This window comes from Castor canadensis, chromosome 1, assembly GCF_047511655.1.
Source record: "Castor canadensis chromosome 1, mCasCan1.hap1v2, whole genome shotgun sequence".
Lineage (NCBI taxonomy): Eukaryota > Metazoa > Chordata > Mammalia > Rodentia > Castoridae > Castor > Castor canadensis.
Window position 1 is genome coordinate 54,440,908 of NC_133386.1, and position 20,071 is coordinate 54,460,978.

The 20,071-nt window shown below is 37.6% G+C and overlaps 1 long non-coding RNA gene across 10 annotated transcripts in view; it reads right to left on the reverse strand.

Annotated features, from left to right (window-relative positions):
* The window catches only part of LOC109686967 (uncharacterized), a 48,080-nt gene that overhangs the window by 24,971 nt on the left and 3,038 nt on the right, over positions 1–20,071 (reverse strand). For 2 of the 10 annotated variants that reach the window (XR_012449152.1, XR_012449146.1), the window contains exon 2: positions 17,123–17,878. The exons of 5 other annotated variants lie outside the window; for them this stretch is intronic. This is a non-coding gene — a long non-coding RNA (uncharacterized lncRNA). Of the gene's footprint in view, positions 1–17,122; positions 17,879–18,984; positions 19,083–20,071 lie in introns of all 10 variants that reach the window. 3 more of the 10 variants (XR_012449154.1, XR_012449147.1, XR_012449149.1) reach the window with 2 other exon arrangements.

Below are 20,071 nucleotides of genomic sequence, written 5' to 3' on the forward strand. Positions count from 1 at the left end.
TATCTCTGCTGTATTTTGATCCCGATTCCTTCAGGTATATACCCAGGAATGGTCTAGCTGCATCATATTGCAGTTCTATTTTTATTGTTTTGAGGAACCCCCATGCTGATTTCCACAGTGGCTGGCTAATTAACATTTCCACCAACAGTGCCAAGGACTCTTCTCTCCTCCTCCCAGCATCTTTATTAGCATTTGTTGTTTGCTTTCTTAATGATGCCATTCTGACTAGGACGAGATGGAACATCAATGCAGTTTTGATGTACACTTCCCTGATGGCTAAAAATGTTGAACATTTTTAATTGGTCATTTTTAATTCTTTTCAGAAGTGCCTGTTCATTTGCCCATTTCTTATTGTTTATTTATTTGTTCATAGGTGATACTAGGGATTGAATATAGGGCCCTACACTGGCTAGGCAAGTGTTCTACCACTTGAGCAACACACCCCCATTTCTATTAATTGAATTATATGTTCTGTTTAAATCCTTTTCTCTTTTCTTTTTGTTTTTAGCAGTACTGGAGTTTGAACTCAGGGCTTTGAGCTTGCCAGGTGAGCACTCTATTGCTTCAGCCATGCCCCCAGCCCTAGTTTTTGATTACTTTATAGATTCTGGATATTAATCCCTAGTCAGAAGAATAGCTGACAGAGATTTTTTTCTCGCATTCTGTAGGCTATCTCTTTACTCTCGTAATTGCTTCCTTTACTGTGCAGTTCTTTTTAACTTGACCCAATCCCATTGGTTAATTCTTGCTATTATTTTCCGAGCTACTGGAGTCTTATTCAGAAAGTAGTTACCTTTGCCTGTTTCTTCAAATATTTGCTTCATGTAGTTCAAACTTTGTGTTTTTACATTAAGGTCTTTGATTCATTTGAATTGATTTTTGAACAATGTGAGAAACAGGGATCTAGTTTCAGTCTCCTACAAGAGAATATCCAGGTTTCCCAGCACCTTTTACTAAAGAGACTGTCTTGTCTCCAAGGTATGTTTTGGGCATGTCTAAGGAGCACTTTAGCGCTGAAGTTTCTTTGTTTAGAATCAGGTAGCTAATTCTGGGTCTTCTGTTCTATTCAGTTGATATACATGTCTGTTTTTGTGCTAGTACCATGCTGTTTGTTTATTATGATGCTGTAGTATAATCTGAAATCAGATATTGTGATAGCATTACTTTTTTTGCTAGGATTGCTTTTGCTAATCCATTGCTTCCATATGAATTTTAGGATTTTTTTTCTGTTTCTGTGAAGAATGTCATTGGAATTTTGGTAGGAATAGCATTGAACGTGTAGATTAATTTTCATAGTAGTCATATTCACAATACTGAGTTTTTTTTTTTTTTTTGGGTGGTACTGGAGTTTGAACCCAGGGCCTCATATTCGCAAGCAAGCACTCTATCACTTGAGCTACTCCACCAGCCCATGTATCCACAATATTAATTCCGTCAATTCATGCACATGGGATGTCTTTCCCATGCGCTAGTATCTTTCTCAATTTCTTTATTTTAGCATCTAATAGTTTGCATCAAAGGTCTTTCATCTTCCTGGTTAGGTTTATACCTAGGTTTTCTTTTTTATTTTTGGGCATTGTAAGTGGATAATCTTCCTGATTCCTTTCTTGTCATGTTTGTTATTGGCATATAGAAAAGCTCCTCATTTTTGTATGTTAATTTTGAATCCTGCTACTTTGCTAAAAGTGTTAATCAGATCTAAGAGTTTTCTCATGGAGTTTTTTTTTTTTTTTTTTTTGTGGTACTGGGGTTTGAACTCAGAGCTATACCTTAAGCCACTCCACCAGAACTTTTTTGTGAAAAGCTTTTTTCAAGATAGGGTCATGTGGAACTATTTGCTTAGGCTGGCTTCAAACTGCAATCCTCCTGATCTCTGTGGGATTACAGGCATGAGCCACTGGCGTCTGGCTCATGGAGTCTTTATGGCCTTTTAAGTAAAGGGTCATATTGTCTGAAAATAGGGATAATTTGACTTCTTCATTTCTTACTTGTATCCTTTTTATTTCTCTTTCCCACTTTATTGCCCTGGCTAGGAATTCAAGCACTATACTGAATAAGAGTGGAAAGAGGGGCACTTTTTTTATTCCTGATTTAAGAATAATTTTTTTATTCCTGATTTATTCCTTGCTTTCAGTTTTCTTCCATTCAGTATAATGGTGGTTATTGATTTGTTGTATATGGCCATTATCATGTTGAAGTATGAGCTGTCTATTCCTAGTTCCTTCAGGAATTTTATCATGAAAGGATGTTAAATTTTGTCAGAGGTCTTTTCTGTATCTATTCCAGTCATTATGATTTTTCTTCTTTATTCTATTTATGTACTATATTATGTTTATTGATTTGTGTGTATTAAACCATTTGCATTCTTGGAATGAAACCAACTTGATCACAGTGCATGATCTTTTAAATGTGTTGTTGAATTCTGTTTGCATGTATTTTATTAAGAATTTCTACATTTATGTTCATCAAGGAAATTGGTCTATAGTTTTCTTTTTTTAGTTGTGTCTTTATCTGACTTTATAAGGGTAATACAGGCTTCACAGAGTGAGTTTGGTAGTGTTCCTTCTATTTCTATTTCATGGAATAGCTTGAGGAACATTGTGTTAGTTCTATAAAGTTCTGGTAGAATTCAACAGTGAATCTGTCTGGTCCTGGGCTTTTCTTTTTCGGGAGGCTCTTTATTACTATTTCAACCTCATTGCCTGTTTATAGATCTGTTTAGATTATTTATAGCCTCTTGGTTCAATTTTGGTAGGTCGTATGTGTCTAGAAGTTTATCCATTTCTTCTAGATTTTCCAATTTATTGTAATATAAGTTCTCAAAATATTCCCTACTGATCCTCTGGGTTCCATGGTATCTGTTGTAATACTCCCTTTATAATTTCTAAATTTATTAATTTGGATCTTCTTTTTTGTTAGTTTTTATAAGGGTTTGTCTATCTTATCTTTTCAAAGAAGCAAGACATTTAATTGATTCTTTGTATTGTTTTAGTCTCCATTTAATTAACTTCTGCGCTGATATTTTTTATTTCCTTCTGTCTACTAATTTGGGTTTATCTTGTTCTTTCTTTCTATGAGCGTGAGGTACATAATTAGATTATTTATTTGAGATCTTTCTGATTTTCAATGAAGGCATTAATAGGTATAAACTTCCTTCTTAGAATATCCTTTGTTGTGTCCCAAAGGTTCTGTTAAGTTGTGTTTTCATTTTCATTTGACTCTAGAAAATTTTAAATTTACCCCATTTTCTTCAGTGATCCACTGGTCATTCAAAAGTATATTGTTCACTGGACATTGGTGGCTCACACCTGTAATCCTAGCTACTTGGGAGGCTGAGAAGAGAATTATGGTTCAAGGAAGCCTGGGCAAATAGCTCATAGGCTCCATCTCCAAAATAACTAGAGCAAAATGGACTGGAGTGTGGCTGAAGTAGTAGAGTGCCTGCTTTGTAAGTATAAAGCTCTGAGTTCAAATTCTAGTCTCACAAAAAGAATATTGTGCAATCTTCATGTTTGTAGTTTTTAGTTTTGACTTCTAATTTTATTTATATCACAATGATCTGATAAGACACAAGAAATTACTTAATTTTTTAAATTTAAGACTTGTTTGGCTGGACACTCGTGGCTCATGCCTGTAATCCTGGTTACTCAGGGTGCAGAGATCAGGAGGATCATGGTTTTAAGGAGCCCAGGCAAATAGTTTGTGAGACCCTATCTCAAAAAAAGCCATCACAAGAAAAGGGCTGGTGGAGTGGCTCAAGGTTTAGGCCCTGAGTTCAAGCCCTCGTACCACAGGGGGGAAGAAAGACTTGTTTGTGGCCAAAAATGTCATCCCTTTTGGGGAAAGTTCCATGGGATACTGAGAAGAATGTGTATTGTATAGCTATAGGATGGAATATTCTTTAGATGGCTGATAATCTGTTAAGTCCATTTGATCTATGAAGCACTTTAATGCTGAAGTTTCTTTGGTTTTTTTTTTTTTTTTTGGTTTTTTGTGTAGTATGGGGCTTGAACTCAGGGCTTATGCCTCAAGCCACTCTACTAGCCCCTTTTATGCAAACTATTTGCCTGGGTGGCTTTGAACTTCAATCCTCCTACTCTGCCTCTTGAGTAGCTAGGATTACAGGTGTGAGACAATGGTGCCCAGCTTCTTTGTTGATGTTTTTTGGAGGTCTGGATGATCTATTTGTTGATGAGAGTTGGGTATTACTGAATCTGTGCCTACCTGTCCCTTTACATCCAGAAGTGTTTGTTTTATAAAGTTGCTGCACCAGTATTTGGAGGATATATTTACAATTGGTATATCTTCTTGATGGATTGTTCCATTTATTGTTAGTGACCTTCTTTATCCCTTATGACTAATTTTGGCTTAATATATGATTTATTATATGTGAGGACAGCTATACCTGCTTGCTTTCGTTTCCCTTTAAGTTGTGAATATCATTTTCTTTCCTTTCACTTTTGATATTTGTGTGTCTTTACAGTGAGGTAAAGTTGCAGTACAAGGGATTGAACCCAGGGCTTCAAGCACATCAGGTAAGTGCTCTACCACTTGAGCTATGCCCCTGTTCCTGATGTGAGTTTCTTGCAGAAACTAAACAGTTGTTTTTTTTTTTTTTTTTCTGGTACTGGGGTTTGATCTCAGGGCTTCCTGCTTGCTAAGCAGGAGCCGTACTATTTGAGCCATACCTCTAGCCTTTTTTGCTCTGGTTATTTTGTAATAGGGTCTCACTTTTTGTCCAGGCTGACCTGGACCATGATCCTCCTATTTGAGACTTCCTGCTGTTGCTGAAATGACAGGTGCATTCCAACATGTCCAATTTTTCCCATTGAGATGGGAGTTCTTAAAAACTTTTTTTTTCTTTCTTTTGCCATGCTGGGGTTTGAACTCAGAGCCTACACCTTGATCCACTCCACCAGCCTTTATTTTGTGAAGGGTTTTTTCGAGACAGGGTCTTGCGAACCATCTGCCCAGGCTGGCTTCAAACTGCGATCCTCCTGATCTCTGCCTCCTGAGTAGCTAGGATTACAGACATTAGCCACTGGTGCCTGGCTTCAAGTTTTTGTTTTTTTTTTTTTTTAGGTGGGACTGGTGTTTGAACTCAGTGCTTCATACTTGTGAAGCAGGTATTCAAAGCAAGCACTCTACCACTTGAGCCACACCTCTAGTCCATTTTGCTCTGGTTATTTTGGAAATGGGGTCTTGAGAACTATTTGCCCAGGCTGGCCTTGAACCATGATCCTCCCAAATTCAGCCTCCCATATAACTTGGGATGACAGGCACATGCCACTGCACCCCGTTACTGGTTGCAATGGGGTCTTGCTAACTTCTTGTCCAGGCTGTCCTTGAACCACAATCTTTTTAATCTGGACCTCCCAAGTCGTTAGGATTGCAGGCTGGGTCTTGTTTTTTTTCTAATCCATTCAGTCAGTCCTAATCGTTAAATTAGAAAATTCAGACCATGTACATGTAGGGTGGTATGTAATAATATTTCTCCCTTTGTCTTAGCAGTTTTCTGCTTTCTGAAATAATCATTATAATTATTTTTACTAATTAATAATTCTCTTCTAATTCTCATTAGTGTATTAATTCTTAACAGAGATTTATTCTTTCCTGGGCTTTCATAATTATGAGCATTGTTCTTCCTGTTTTGTGTGTTACTTTAAGTATCTTATGCAATGCTGGCTTAATGGTAATGAATTGCTCTTATGCTTATTATGGAAAGTCTGTAGTTCTATTTTTTTTACTATTTTATTATTCATATGTGCATACAATGCTTGGGTCATTTCAATCCCCCTTCCTCTCCACCCCCTTCCTTATTCCCCCCATCCCTTCCCTCTCCCCCTGACCCCTCGCTTCCAGGCAGAAACTATTTTGCCCTTATCTCTAATTTGGTTGAAGAGAGAGTATAAGCAATAATAGGAAGGAACAAGGGTTTTTGCTAGTTGAGATAAGGACAGCTATACAGGGAGTTGACTCACATTAATTTCCTGTGCATGTGTGTTACCTTCTAGGTTAATTCTTCTTGATCTAACCTATTCTCTAGCTCCTGGTCCCCTTCTCCTGTTGGCTTCAGTTCCTTTTAAGGTATCTGCTTTAGTTTCTCTGCATTGAGGGCAACAAATGCTAGCTAATTTTTTAGGTGTCTTACCTATCCTCATACCTCCCTTGTGTGCACTCGCTTTTATCATGTGCTCAAAGTCCAATCCCCTTGTTGTGTTTGCTCTTGATCTACTATCCACATATGAGGGAGAACATACAATTTTTGGTCTTTTGGGCTAGGCTAACCTCACTCAGAATGATGTTCTCCAATTCCATCCATTTACCAACGAATGATAACATTTCGTTCTTCTTCATGGCTGCATAAAATTCCATTGTGTATAGATATCACATTTTCTTGATCCATTCATCAGTAGTGGGGCATCTTGGCTGTTTCCATAACTTGGCTATTGTGACTAGTGCTGCAATAAACATGGGTATGCGGGTGCCTCTGGAGTAACCTGTGTCACAGTCTTTTGGGTATATCCCCAAGAGTGGTATTGCTGGATCAAATGGTAGATCAATGCTTAGCTTTTTAAGTAGCCTCCAAATTTTTTCCCAGAGTGGTTGTACTAGTTTACATTCCCACCAACAGTGTAAGAGGGTTCCTTTTTCCCTGCATCCTTGTCAACACCTGTTGTTGGTGGTGTTGCTAATGATGGCTATTCTAATAGGGGTGAGGTGGAATCTTAGTATGGTTTTAATTTGCATTTCCTTTATTGCTAGAGATGGTGAGCAATTTTTCATGTGTTTTTTGGCCATTAAAATTTCTTTTTTTGAGAAAGTTCTCAAAAGAACTTTCACTTGCCCATTTCTTTATTGGTTCATTAGTTTTAGGATAATTTAATTTTTTAAGTTCCCTATATATTCTGGTTATCAGTCCTTTGTCTAATGTGTAGCTGGCAAATATTTTCTCCCACTCTGTGGTGTTCTCTTCAGTTTAGAGACCATTTCTTTTGATGAACAGAAGCTTTTTAGTTTTATGAGGTCCCATTTATCTATGCTATCTCTTAGTTGCTGTGCTGCTGGGGTTCCATTGAGAAAGTTCTTACCTATACCTACTAACTCCAGAGTATTTCCTATTCTTTCCTGTATCAACTTTAGAGTTTGTGGCCTGATATTAAGATCATTGATCCATTTTGAGTTAATATTGGTATAGGATGATATACATGGATCTAGTTTCAGCTTTTGCAGACTGCTAACCAGTTTTCCCAGCAGTTTTTGTTGAAGAGGCTGCTTTGTCTCCATCGTATATTTTTAGCTCCTTTGTCAAAGACAGGTTGGGTATAGTTGTGTGGCTTCATATCTGGGTCCTCTATTCTGTTCCACTGGTCCTCATGTCTGTTTTTGTGCCAGTACCATGCTGTTTTTATTGTTATTGCTTTGTAATATAGTTTGAAGTCAGGTATCGTAATACCTCCAGCATTGTTCTTTTGACTGAATATTGCCTTGGCTATTCATGGCCTCTTGTATTTCCATATAAATTTCATGGTAGATTTTTCAATCTGTTTAATGAATGTCATTGGAATTTTGATGGGAATTGCATTAAACATGTAGATTACTTTCAGAAGTATAGACATTTTTACTATGTTGATTCTACCAATCCATGAGCACGGGAGATCTCTCCACTTTCTATAGTCTTCCTCAATCTCTTCTTTCAGAAGTTTATAGTTTTCCTTGTAGAGGTCATTCACATCTTTTGTTAGGTTTACACCTAGGTATTTGATTTTTTTTTTAGGCTATTGTAAATGGAATTGTTTTCATATATTCTTTTTCTTTGTACATTATTAGTGTACAGAAATGCTAATGATTTTTCTATGTTGATTTTATATCCTGCTACCTTGCTGTAGCTATTGATGATGTCTAGAAGCTTCTGAGTAGAGTTTTTTGGGTCGTTAAGGTATAGGATCATGTCGTCTGCAAATAGGGATATTTTGACAGTTTCTTTACCTATTTGTATTCCTTTTATTCCTTCTTCTTGCCTAATTGCTCTGGCTAGGAATTCCAGTACTATGTTGAATAGGAGTGGAGATAGTGGGCATCCTTGTCTAGTTCCTGATTTTAGAGGGAATGGTTTCAGTTTTTCTCCATTAAGTATAATGTTGGCTGTAGGTTTGTCATATATAGCTTTTATAATGTTGAGGTACTTTCCTTCTATTCCTCGTTTTCTTAGAGCTTTTATCATGTTGGATCTTATCAAAGGCTTTTTCTGCAACTATTGAGATGATCAAGTGGTTTTTGTCTTTGCTTCTGTTAATGTGGTTTATTATGTTTATTGACTTTTGTATGTTGAACCACCCCTGCATTCCTGGGATGAAGCCTACTTGGTTGTGGTGAATAATCTTTTTGATGTGTTGTTGAATTTGGTTTGCCATTATTTTGTTGAGGATTTTTGCATCAAGGAGATTGGCCTGTAGATCTCCTTTTTGTAGGTGTCTTTGCCTGGTTTTGGGATAAGTGTAATACTGGCTTCATAAAATGTGTTTGGCAGTTTTCCTTCCCTTTCTATTTTGTGGAACAGTTTAAGGAGGATTGATATCAGTTCTTCTTTAAAGGTCTGATAGAATTCAGCAGAGAATCCATCAGGTCTTGGACTTTTTTTTTTGGGGAGACTCTTGATTGCTGCTTCAATTTCATTTTGTGTTACAGATCTATTCAGGTGATTAATTTCCTCTTGGTTCAGTTTGGATGATCATATGTATCCAGAAATCTGTCCATTTCTTTAAGATTTTTGAATTTATTTGAATATAGGTTCTCGAAATAGTCTCTGATGATTTCCTGGACTTCCATGGTGTTTTTGCATTCCTGATTCTACTAATTTGGGTTTTTTCTCTCCTCATTTTAGTCAGGTTTGCCAGGGGGTCTGTCGATCTTGTTTATTTTTTCAAAGACCAACTTTTTGTTTCATTAATTCTTTGTATGTTTTTTTTTTTTGGTTTCTATTTCATTGATTTCAGCTCTTATTTTTATTATTTCTCTCCTATTTGTTTTGGGATTTGCTTGTTCTTGTTTTTCTAGGAGTTTGAGATGTATCATTAGGTCATTGATTTGGGATCTTTCAGTCTTTTTAATATATGCACTCATGGCTATAAACTTTCCTCTCAGGACTGCCTTTGCTGTGTCCCATAGGTTCTGTAGGTTGTGTTTTCATTTTCATTGACTTCCAGGAACTTTTTAATTTCCTCTTTTATTTCATCAATGACCCATTGTTGATTAAGTAATGAGTTATTTAGTTTCCAGCTGTTTGCATGTTTTTTGTCTTTACTTTTGTTGTTGAGTTCTAGTTTTATTGCATTGTGATCAGATAGTATGCATGGTATAATTTCTGTTTTCTTAAATTTGCTGAGGCTTGCTTTGTGTCCTAGGATATGATCTATTTTGGAGAAGGTTCCATGGGCTGCTGAGAAGAATATATATTGTGTAGAAGTTGGATGAAATGTTCTGTAGACATCAAGTAGTCCATTTGATCTATTTTATATTTTAGATCTTGGATTTTTTTTATTGATTTTTTTGTTTGGATGACCTATCTAGTGATGATAATGGGGTGTTAAAGTCTCCCACAACCACTGTGTTGGAGTTAATATATGCTTTTAGGTCTTTCAGGGTATGTTTAATGAAATTGGGTGCGTTGACATTGGGTGCATAGAAGTTGATAATTATTATTTCCTTTTGGTCTATTTCCCCTTTTATTAGTATGGAATGTCCTTCTTTATCTCATTTGATCAATGTAGGTTTGAAGTCTACTTTGTCAGAGATAAGTATTGCTATTCCTGCCTGTTTTTGGGGACCATTGGCTTGGTAAATCTTCTTCCAGCCTTTCATCCTAAGCCTATGCTTATTTCTATCAGTGAGATGGGTCTCCTGCAAGCTACAAATTGTTGGGTTTTCCTTTTTAATCCATTTCGTCAAGTGGTGCCTTTTGATGGGTGAATTAAGTCCATTAACATTAAGTGTTAGTACTGATAGGTATGTGGTGATCCTGTCATTTAGTTGTCTTAGTTGTTTGAAGGTTTGATTGTGTGTACCTAAGTTGAGGTTACTCTCTATTTTCTTGCTTTTTCTTTTCCTGTAGTTTGGTACTGCCTGTCCTTTCGTGGTTATGTTGGGTTTCACTTTTCTGTGTGCAGAATCCCTTGAAGAATCTTTTGTAGTGGTGGCTTTGTGTCACATATTGTTTTAGTTTCTGCTTATCATGGAAGACTTTTATTGCTCCACCTATTTTGAATGATAGTTTTGCTGGGTAGAGTATCCTGGGGTTGAAGTTATTTTCATTCAGTGCCCGGAAGATCTCACCCCAAGCTCTTCTTGCTTTTAATGTTTCTGTTGAGAAGTCTGCTGTGATTTTGATGGGTTTACCTTTGTATGTTATTTGTTTTTTCTCTCTTACAGTGTTCAATATTCTTTCCCTAGTTTCTGTACTTGTTGTTTTAATGATGATATGCCGTGGGGTAGTTCTATTTTGATCTGATCTGTCTGGTGTCCTGGAGGCCTCTTGCATCTGTATGGGAATATCTTTCTCTAGATTTGGGAAATTTTCTGTTATCATTTTGTTGAATATATTACACATTCCCTTTCCTTGCACCTCTTCTCCTTTTTCCATGCCCATGATTCTCAAGTTTGGTCTTTTGATGGAGTCAGTGAGTTCTTGCATTTTCTTTTCACAGGTCTTGAGTTGTTTAATTAATAGTTCTTTGGTTTTTCCTTTAATTACCATTACATCTTCAAGTTCTGAGATTCTGTCTTCTGTTTGTTCTATTCTGCTGGATTGGCCTTCCGTTTTGTTTTGCAGTTCTGTTTCATTCTTTTTTCTGAGGTTTTCCATATCCTGGGTGGTTTCCTCTTTAATGTTGTCTATTTTTGTCCTGAGTTCATTTATCTGTTTATTAATCGTGTTCTCTGTTTCACTTTGGTGTTTATACAGTGCTTCTATGGTTTCCTTTATTTCTTCTTTTGCTTTTTCAAGTTCTCTATTTTTGTTTTCTTGGAATTTCTTGAGTGTCTATTATGATAGTTTTGTCTTTGTAAGTAACTTGGCAATTCTCTTGCAATTTTCAGTATTCTTTCTTTGTTCTGTAGTCTTGGCATTTTAACTATAATATGACAGAGAAGTTCTTTTCTAGTGATGTTTATTTGGGATTGTAAAAGCCTCCTATATGTTGGTATCCATTTCTTTTCTTAGATTTCAAACATTTTCTTCTATAATTTCACTGAATAGTTTTCCTGTACCCTATTCCTCCTGTATATGTCCTCCTTGTAGCATGTGACCCATGTCCAATAATATTACTACATTTGTTTCAGGTCTAAAGTCTGCATATGAGGGAGAACATATGATTTTGGCCTTCTGAGCCTGGCTAACTTCGCTTAAGATGACATTCTCCAGTTCCATCCATTTACTTGTGAATGACAAAATTTCATTCTTTGTGGCTGAGTAAAATTCCATTGTGTATAAATACCACATTTTCTTAATCCATTCATTTGTAGTGGGGGATCTTGATTGTTTCCATAACTTGGCTATTGTGAATAGTGCTTCAGTAAACATGGATGTCCAGGTGCCGTTGGAATAACCTGAGGTACATTCCTTTGGGTGTAGCCCTAAGAGTGGTATTGCTGGGTCATATGGCAGATCTATGTTTAGTTTTTTTTCTTTAAAGAATCCTCCATATTGTTTTCCAAAGTGGTTTTACTAGCTTACATTCACATCAGCAATGTATGAGGGTTCCTTTTTCCCCCACATCCTCAAACATTTGTTGTTAGTGGTGTTTTTGATGATAGCTATTCTAACAGGACTGAGGTGGAATCTTAGGGTGGTTTTGATTTGCATTTCCTTTATGGCTAGGGATGGTGAGCATTTTTCCCTATGTTTTTTGGCCATTTGGATTTCTTCCTTTGAAAAAGTTCTGTTTAGTTCAGTTGACCACTTCTTTACTGGCTCATTGATTTTGGGGGAGTTTTGTTTTTTGAGCTCTGTGTATATTCTGGTTATCAGTCCATTGTCTGATGTGTAGCCAGCAAATATTTTCTCCCACTTTGTGGGAGGTCCCTTCAGTCTAGAGAGCATTTCTTTTGTTGTGCAAAAGCTTTTTAATTTCATGTAGTCCCATTTGGCCATTCTTTCTCTTAGTTGCTGGGTTGCTGGAGTTCTACTGTGGAATTCTTTGCCTATACCTATTGCTTCCAGAGTATTCCCTGCTCTTTCCTGTACTAACTTCAAAGTTTCGGGTCTGATATTAAGGTCCTTTAACCCACTTTTAGTTGATACTAGTACAAGGTGACACACATGGATCTAGTTTCAGTTTTCTGTAGGCAGATAACCACTTTTCCTAGCAACATTTGTTGAAGAGGCTGTCTATTCTCCATCATATGTTTTTGGTGCCTTTGTCAAAAATAAGGTGGGCATAGCTGTGTGGATTCATATCTGGGTCCTCTATTCTGTTCCACTAGTCTTCATATCTGTTTTTGTGCCAGTAACATGCTGTTTTTATTGCTATGGCTCTGTAATATAGTTTGAAGTCAGGTATTGTGATACCTCCAGCATTGGTCTTTTTGCTGAGCAGTGCCTTTGCTATTCGTGGTCTCTTGTGTTTCCAAATGAGCTTTAGGGTAGATTTTTCAATCTCTGTGATGAATGTCATTGGGATTTTGATGGGAATTGCATTGAACATGTAGATTACTTTTGGTAGTATAGCCATTTTTACTATGTTGATTCTACTAATCCATGAGCATTGGAGATCTTTCCACCTTCTGTAGTCTTCCTCTATCTCTTTCTTCAGAGATTTGTAGTTCTTCTAGAGGTCATTCCCATCCTTTGCTAAGTTTATTCCTAGGTATTTGATTTTTTTTTGAGGCTATTGTAAATGGAATTGTTTTCATATATTCTTTCTCAATTTGTTCATTTTTGGTGTCTAGAAAGGCTACTGATTTTTATAATTTGATTTTGTATCCTGCTGTATTGCTGAAGCTGTTTATGTTGTATAGGAGTTTTTGGGTAGAGTTTTTTTGGGTCTTTGAAGTATAGGATCAAGTCATCTTCAAATAGAGATACTTTGACAATTTCTTTACCTATTTGTATTCCTTTTATTACTTCTTCTTGTCTTATTGCTCTGGCTAGGAATTCCAGGACTATGTTGAATATGAGTGGAGAGAGTGGGCACCCCTTTTCTCATTCCTGATTTTAAGGGAAATGGTTTCAGTTTTTCTCTGTTAAGTATGATGTTGGTCATAGGTTTGTCATAGACAGCCTTTATAATATTAGGTACATTCTTTCTATTCCTAGTTTTCTTAAAGCTTTTATCATGAAGTGATGTTGAATCTTATCAAAGGCTTTTTCTGCATGTATTGAGATGATCAATTGGTTTTTGTCTTTGCTTCTATTAATTTGGTGTATTACACTTATAGATTTGCGTATGTCGAACCACCCCTTCATCCCTGGATGAAGCCAACTTGTTCATGGTGAATAATTTTTCTTATATGTTGTTGAATTTGGTTTGCCATTATTTTATTGAGGATTTCTGCATCGATGTTCATTAAGGAGATTGGCCTATAGTTCTTTTAGGATATGTCTTTGTCCAGTTTTGGGATGAGTGTAATACTGGTTTCATAGAATGAGTTACGCAATATTCCTTCCCTTTCTATTTCATGGAAAAGTTTAAGGTGAGTTGGTATTAGTTCTTTAAAAGTCTGATAGAATTCAGCAGAGAATCCGTCAGGTCCTGGACTTTTCCTTTTTGGGAGACTATTGCTTCAATTTCATTTCATGTTATAGATCTGTATAGGTGGTTAATATCCTCTTAGTTCAGTTTTGGATGGTTATAAGTATCTAGAAATTTGTCCATTTCTTCAAGATTTTCAAATTTATTGGAATATGGGTTCTCAAAGTAGTCTCTGATGATCCCCTGAATTTCCTTGGTGTTGTTGTTATCTCCCCTTTTTTGATTCTAATTTTACTGATTTGGGTCTTTTCCCTTCTCATTTTAGGCAGATTTGCCAGGGGTTTGTCAATCTTCTTTATTTTTTCAAAGAACCAGCTTTTTTGTTTCATTGATTCTTTGTTTTTTTGGTCTCTATTTCATTAATTTTGGCCATTTTTTATTATTATCTTTCCTGCTTGTTTTGGGTTTTGCTTGGTATTGTTTTTCTAGGTGTTTGAGATGTAGCATTAGGTCATTTATTTGAGACTTTTCTATCCTTTTAATATATGCACTCATGGCTATAAACCTACCTCTTAGGGGCGGCCTTTGCTGGGTCCCACAGGTTCTGGTAGGTCATGTTTCCATTTTCATTAACTTCCAGGACCCTTTTAATTTCCTCTTTTATTTCATCTATGACCCACTGATCATTGAGCAATGTGTTATGCACCTCCAATTGTCTGTGTATTTTCTGCTGTTGTTTTTGTTGTTGAGTTCTAGTTTTAATGCATTGTGATCAGATAGAATGCAGGGGATTATTTCTATTTTCTTATAGTTGCCAAGGCTTGCTTTGTGTGCTAAGATATGATCAGTTTTGGAGAAAGTTCCATGGGCTGCTGAGAAGAATGTATATTGTGTGGATGTTGGATGAAATATTCTGTAGACATCAGTTAGGTCCATTTGATCTATGGTGTGATTTACTTCTAGAATTTTTTTTATTGATTTTTTGTTTGGATGAACTATCTATTGGTGATAGGGGGGTATTAAACTCTCCCACTACCACTGTGTTGGAGTCTATATATGCTTTTAAGTCCTTTAGAGTATGTTTGATGAAACTGGTGCACTGACATTGGGTACATATAGATTGATAATTGTTATTTTCTTTTGGTGTATTTCCCCTTTTATTAGTATGAAGTGTCCTTATTTATCTCGTTTAATTAATGTAAATTTGAAATCTACTTTGTCTTATATAAGCATTGCTACTCCTGCTTGTTTTCAGGGCCATTGGCTTGGTAAATCTTCCAGCCTTTCACCCTAAGCCAGTGTTTGTTTCTGTCAATGAGATGGGTCTCTTGTAAACAACAGATTGTTGGATCTTCCTTTTTAATCCAGTTTGCCAAATGGTGTCTTTTGATGGGGAAGTCGAGTATGTTGACATTCAGTGTTAATACTGATAGGTATGTGGTGACACTTGTCATTTAGTTGTTTTTATTGTTTAGGGGTTTGATTGTGTGCAGCTGAATCAATGCTACTCTCTGATTCCTTGTCTTTTCTTCTGTGGTTTAATACTTCCTGTTCTCTGATGGTTTTGTTTGCTTTCCTTTTCTGTGTGCCAGGATGCCTTGGAGAATCTGTTGAAGTGGTGGCTTATGGGTCATATGTTGTTTTAGTTTCTGTTTATTGTGCAAGATTTTTATTGCTCCATCTATTTTGAATGATAGTTTTGCTGGGTGGAACATCCTAGGGTTGAAGTTATTTTCATTCACTGCCAGAAATACCTCACTCCATGCCCTTCTTGCTCTGAAGGTTTCCATTGAGAAATCTGTTGTGATTTTGATGGGTTTACCTTTATATGTTATTTGTTTTTTCTCTTACAGCTTCAGTATTTCTCTATTCTCTGTGGTTATTGTTTTAATGATAATATGCCACGGGGAGATTCTATTTTGGTTAAGTCTGTTTGGTGACCTGGAGGCTTCCTGTACCTGAACAGGCAAAACTTTCTCAAAATTTGGGAAATTTTCTATTATTTTATTGACTATATTACAAATCCCTTTTGCTTGGACCTCTTCTCTTTCTTCAATATCCCTGATTCTCAGGTTTGGTCTTTTGATGGAGTAGGTGAGTTCCTGCATATTGCTTTCACAACTCTTGAGTTGTTTGACTAACATTTCTTCAGTTTTTTCATTAATTTCTATTTTATCTTTGAGTTCTGAGATTCTATCTTCTACTTGTTCTAGTCTGCTGGAGTGGCCTTCCACTGTGTTTTGTGTTTGATTCTTTGTTCTGAGGTTTTCCATACCTTTGATCACCTCCTCTTTAATATTTTTTTATTTTCATCTTTAATTCACTTATCTCTCTTTTTATAGTGTCCTCTGTTTTACTTTGGTGTTTGTTTAGGTTGCCTTTGAGTTCATTTATTTGTTTGTGTCTTATGTTCTTTATTTTTGGTGTCTCAAAATTTCTGGAGTGTATCTGTATGCCTTGGTTAACCATATCTAGTATCTTCTCCATGATATTCTCAGTGATTTCTTGCAAGATTTTTTTTTGAGTGTTTTTTGAGGGCATTGCTGGGTTCCTGAGTGTCATTTATCGTTTTGTTGGGGTCAGGAACTGGGAATCCATTTTCATTTCCCTCTGAACCTGTATTGAATTATTTTTTTGAGGAGAGTGGTTTCCATACCTTCTTCTTATCATTGATCCACTTGGTACTGTGCAACTATGTTCTTGATAGGCTAGTTGGTGGTTTTAGTTGCCTGTTTTCTTTCCCTCGTGTTGTGACTGTGTTGGTTATTAGCTAGGTTGATGTGCTATTTCTGTCCCTGGCCTGGAAGTGTAATTAAGCAAAAACTAATTCATAAGTTCAATGCCCAACCAGTTGTTAATATATTATATAGAAGATCCCTTGGTGGTATTATCTATAAACACTGGGAGTTAGGGGGTTAATGCTTTTTAGGCTAGCTGTAGAAATTTGGGAAATTGGTTAGGGTGGCACTAAAAGGGGAGGCATGAAGTGGGGTGGGTGAGTGGGGGAAGAGATGTGGGGGCTTCTGAGTTTTGTGGCCCTTGTGTTTGGGTGTATTTGTTGTTGTAGTGCAGGGTGCTTGTATCAGGAATTGCAGGGGGCTGGGGTTGTGTAAAGTTGGTACAGTAGGTGGTCAGTAGGTGGTGAGTGTATAGGAGGGAGGGGTAGTGAGGTGAGGTGAGGTTGGGGGAGGATGGGAGGGAGAGGTGAAGGTGGGGGAGAGAGTGGATGAGAAGGGGCAGAAAGAATAGTTGGGAAGGAGAAAAATGAATTATAGCACAGGATAAGGAGAGTGAAGGGATAGGGATGAGAAGATAGTGATGGTGAAGTTGATAGTAAGAAAGAAAAACAGAAAGTAGAAATTAAAAAAAAAACCCCACAGTAATATGACAAGCCAACCAAAAGAAAGAAAGAAAGAAAGAGCGAACGCACCCACCAGGTTCAAGAACAATAGAATTTCAGTCTTCCTTTAATTTCTGGAGTTATTCCTCTGGCATCCAGTCCTGGTATTGGCATATAAGCAGAAGCTCTGATGTGATCTCACCAGGTGATTGGCTTGTGAGTAGTGTTTTGTTCTTCTGTCCACCAGTTTAATTGAAATTGTGAGGTGAGGTAGGTTTGCCAGATCATATCATGCAGGGTGATGGATGCAGGTGATGTCAGCTGTTGTTTTCCCCAGCTGACAGCTGTTACCATTCAGCTGCAGCTGTTTGGTCAGCTCCTCTCCCAGCAAGATGGGGCAGTTTGGTTTTGGGTGCTGCTCTCTGGTTCAGGAGATCCACTACCTGCCTTGCTTTGGGATGTGGCTTGTTGCTGTGTTTGTTCACTGAGAGTTTGGCACTCAGAGTTTAGTTCTTTGCTTTGCCCCCTTTCTCCAGGGCAGGTTCAAGGTTCCACCCACCCCCTCTGCTGTCTGTGCTTGATTACAGTTTGCTGTTTGTTTTCAATTTTGTTGGGAGGGATCAGTCTGCTCAGGGCCTACATTGTTTTATGTTCCCTGGGGGTGGGTAGGGGAGTCCCGCATGGTGCATGGTAATTCACTTGTTTTGCCAATTGACACACATGTAGGTTTGGAGTTGGTGGTGGCAGTGGGAAGAAATGGTGCTAACTTTTCTCAGTGCAGCATCATGTGGGGAGGCTTTCCATGGTCTAGGGGTTCAGGATGTTGCAGAATTTGATTCTGGTTGATGCTCTATTTCCATGTTATTGAGGAAGGAGAAGAGAAGGGAAAAAAGAAAAAAAGGAGAGAGAAATCAGCATGGGGGAGGAGGGTTTCCCCAGGGCTGGACCAGCCTTGCTGGCTGTGTTGCTAGTTGCAGCTGTTAGGTGCAATTAAAGGCTGATATGAGGGTCAGTCTTTGATTTTTTTTTTCTGCACCTAATATGGCAGTTTTCATTTTGGCTAGAAGCAGTCAGAATTACCCAAGTGTGGCTCCAACATCTCAGGGAGGTTTTTGGAGTCATGGAGCTTAGGCTTTTTGCTTCTGTTCCCTAGTCACCATCTTGGATCTCTCTCTCACTGATCATTTTACAAACTAGACTTTTAATTCTTGGTATTTCAACAATTTCAATATCTTTGAATCAGCCACTAAAGAAATATGAACTTCCAGGAGCCATGTTGTCTTGCTTTTTCATATTTCTTATGTTTTTATGTTGTGATTTGCACCTCTGTTGGGATAGTCTCTCTTCTGGTTTTACATAGGGGGGGTTGGTCTTTTTAGTGAGCAGTCATCTCTTGAGGGCTCAATCTCTAATACTGCTTAGAGAGGAGAAAACAAACTGCCATACTAGCAATAACAAAATGAACCAGATACAGAAATACAATAAAAATCAATTAAAGACAACTAGTACACCACCAATAACCACAGAAAATAAATTGTCAAAAATAATGTAGAAAACAAACTGTGAAGTTATTAATAAAGGGTTTCATGCTTGCTAGGCAGGTGCTCTACCACTTGAGCCACACTTCTCTTTTTTGTTCTTGTTATTTTAGAGATAGGGTCTTGCTTTTTTCCCAGGCTAGTCTGGACCATGGTCCTCTTGTTTGAGGCTTCCCACCTCAAATTATTATTAATAATTTAAAAATGAAATAAACATTGATGGTTGGAAAGAGAAGAAGGAAAAAAACAAGGTTAAAGAAAAGAAAAAAAGGAAAAGAATGTGAGGAAGCGATATCTTCTATGTAAAGACAATGACATAAAGGTAAGAATAGGAATAAAAAAATAGAAGATAAAAAAAAACTAAAGTAAAAACAATACTAAAAATATAGTAAAAAGAGCAAGACGTGGTAACATGCACCTGTAATGTTAGCACTTGGGAGGTGGAGGCAGGAAGATCGTGAGTTGGCAGCCAAGGTGGGTTATATAGCAAGATCTTCTCTTTCTGTGTATGTATGCCTATACAAAAAAAAAAAAATAAAAAAAGGACAAAGAATCAGAGAAGCTTCTTTTCTGGTTTTATAATCTTGGAATCTGATAGGTGTGTGAGTGGGTGGGGATGGGGAGCAGTAATGGGCCATCTCTTCAGTCTATTGATTTCCTCTGTTCCCACTGTACAGGTTAGTGCTGTATGTGGAATGATGGCCAATCAGGAGTACACTGTCAGTGTCAGGGCCACATTCACTTTAGAAGCTTTCCTTCTTTGTATGCCAGGAACTGCTGCTGGTCCCAATGAGCTTTGTGGCTGGTGGGGCAGGCATGTTCTCACTTCTTCCAGAGACCCCTAGTTTATTCAATCAGGGGCAGCAAACATCTAAGCTGAGGGTTGTCCTTCCTGATTGTGTCAGAGAGTGGAGAAAACAAACAATACACTGAATTCTGTACTTGAGGGGGAGAACTGAAGGAACTGGGCACTCTGCCTAGCAGTCTCAGTCAGCAACCCTGCAAGAGGAGGAAGGCTGGGGAAATCAAGTGATCCACTGGGCCAAGGCTCAGAACTCTCAGTCCTGCCAGGCAGCAAACCCCTCATAGCAGAGAGGCAACTCTAGAGTTTGTGCAATCTGGTAGCCACTTGCTTGGAACTCTCAGACTCTGCAGTAATCCACAGGGAGTGGGGCTCATTGTTGGCTACAGACAATCAGGGGATCAACCATTGAAGCCTCCACAGCCTGGGCTCACTGCTATTTACATTTTTCAGCAGGTCTATGTATGAAACTCCTCCTCTCCACAGATGACTCTTGTGGTATCAGTACCCAGATACTGTGGCAGGATATCCCCAGGTCCTCTGACTTATGATTGTTCCTTGTTTTCAGGTCCCAGAGTAGCTCAGTTTCACACAATAGGTCCCCTTTCAATATGGTGCCTAGCTATAGCCTCTGAAATATGGGAAGCCATGCAACTGATTTTTTTCTCCTGCTATGCAGGAAGAGTCACTGTCATGCCAAATC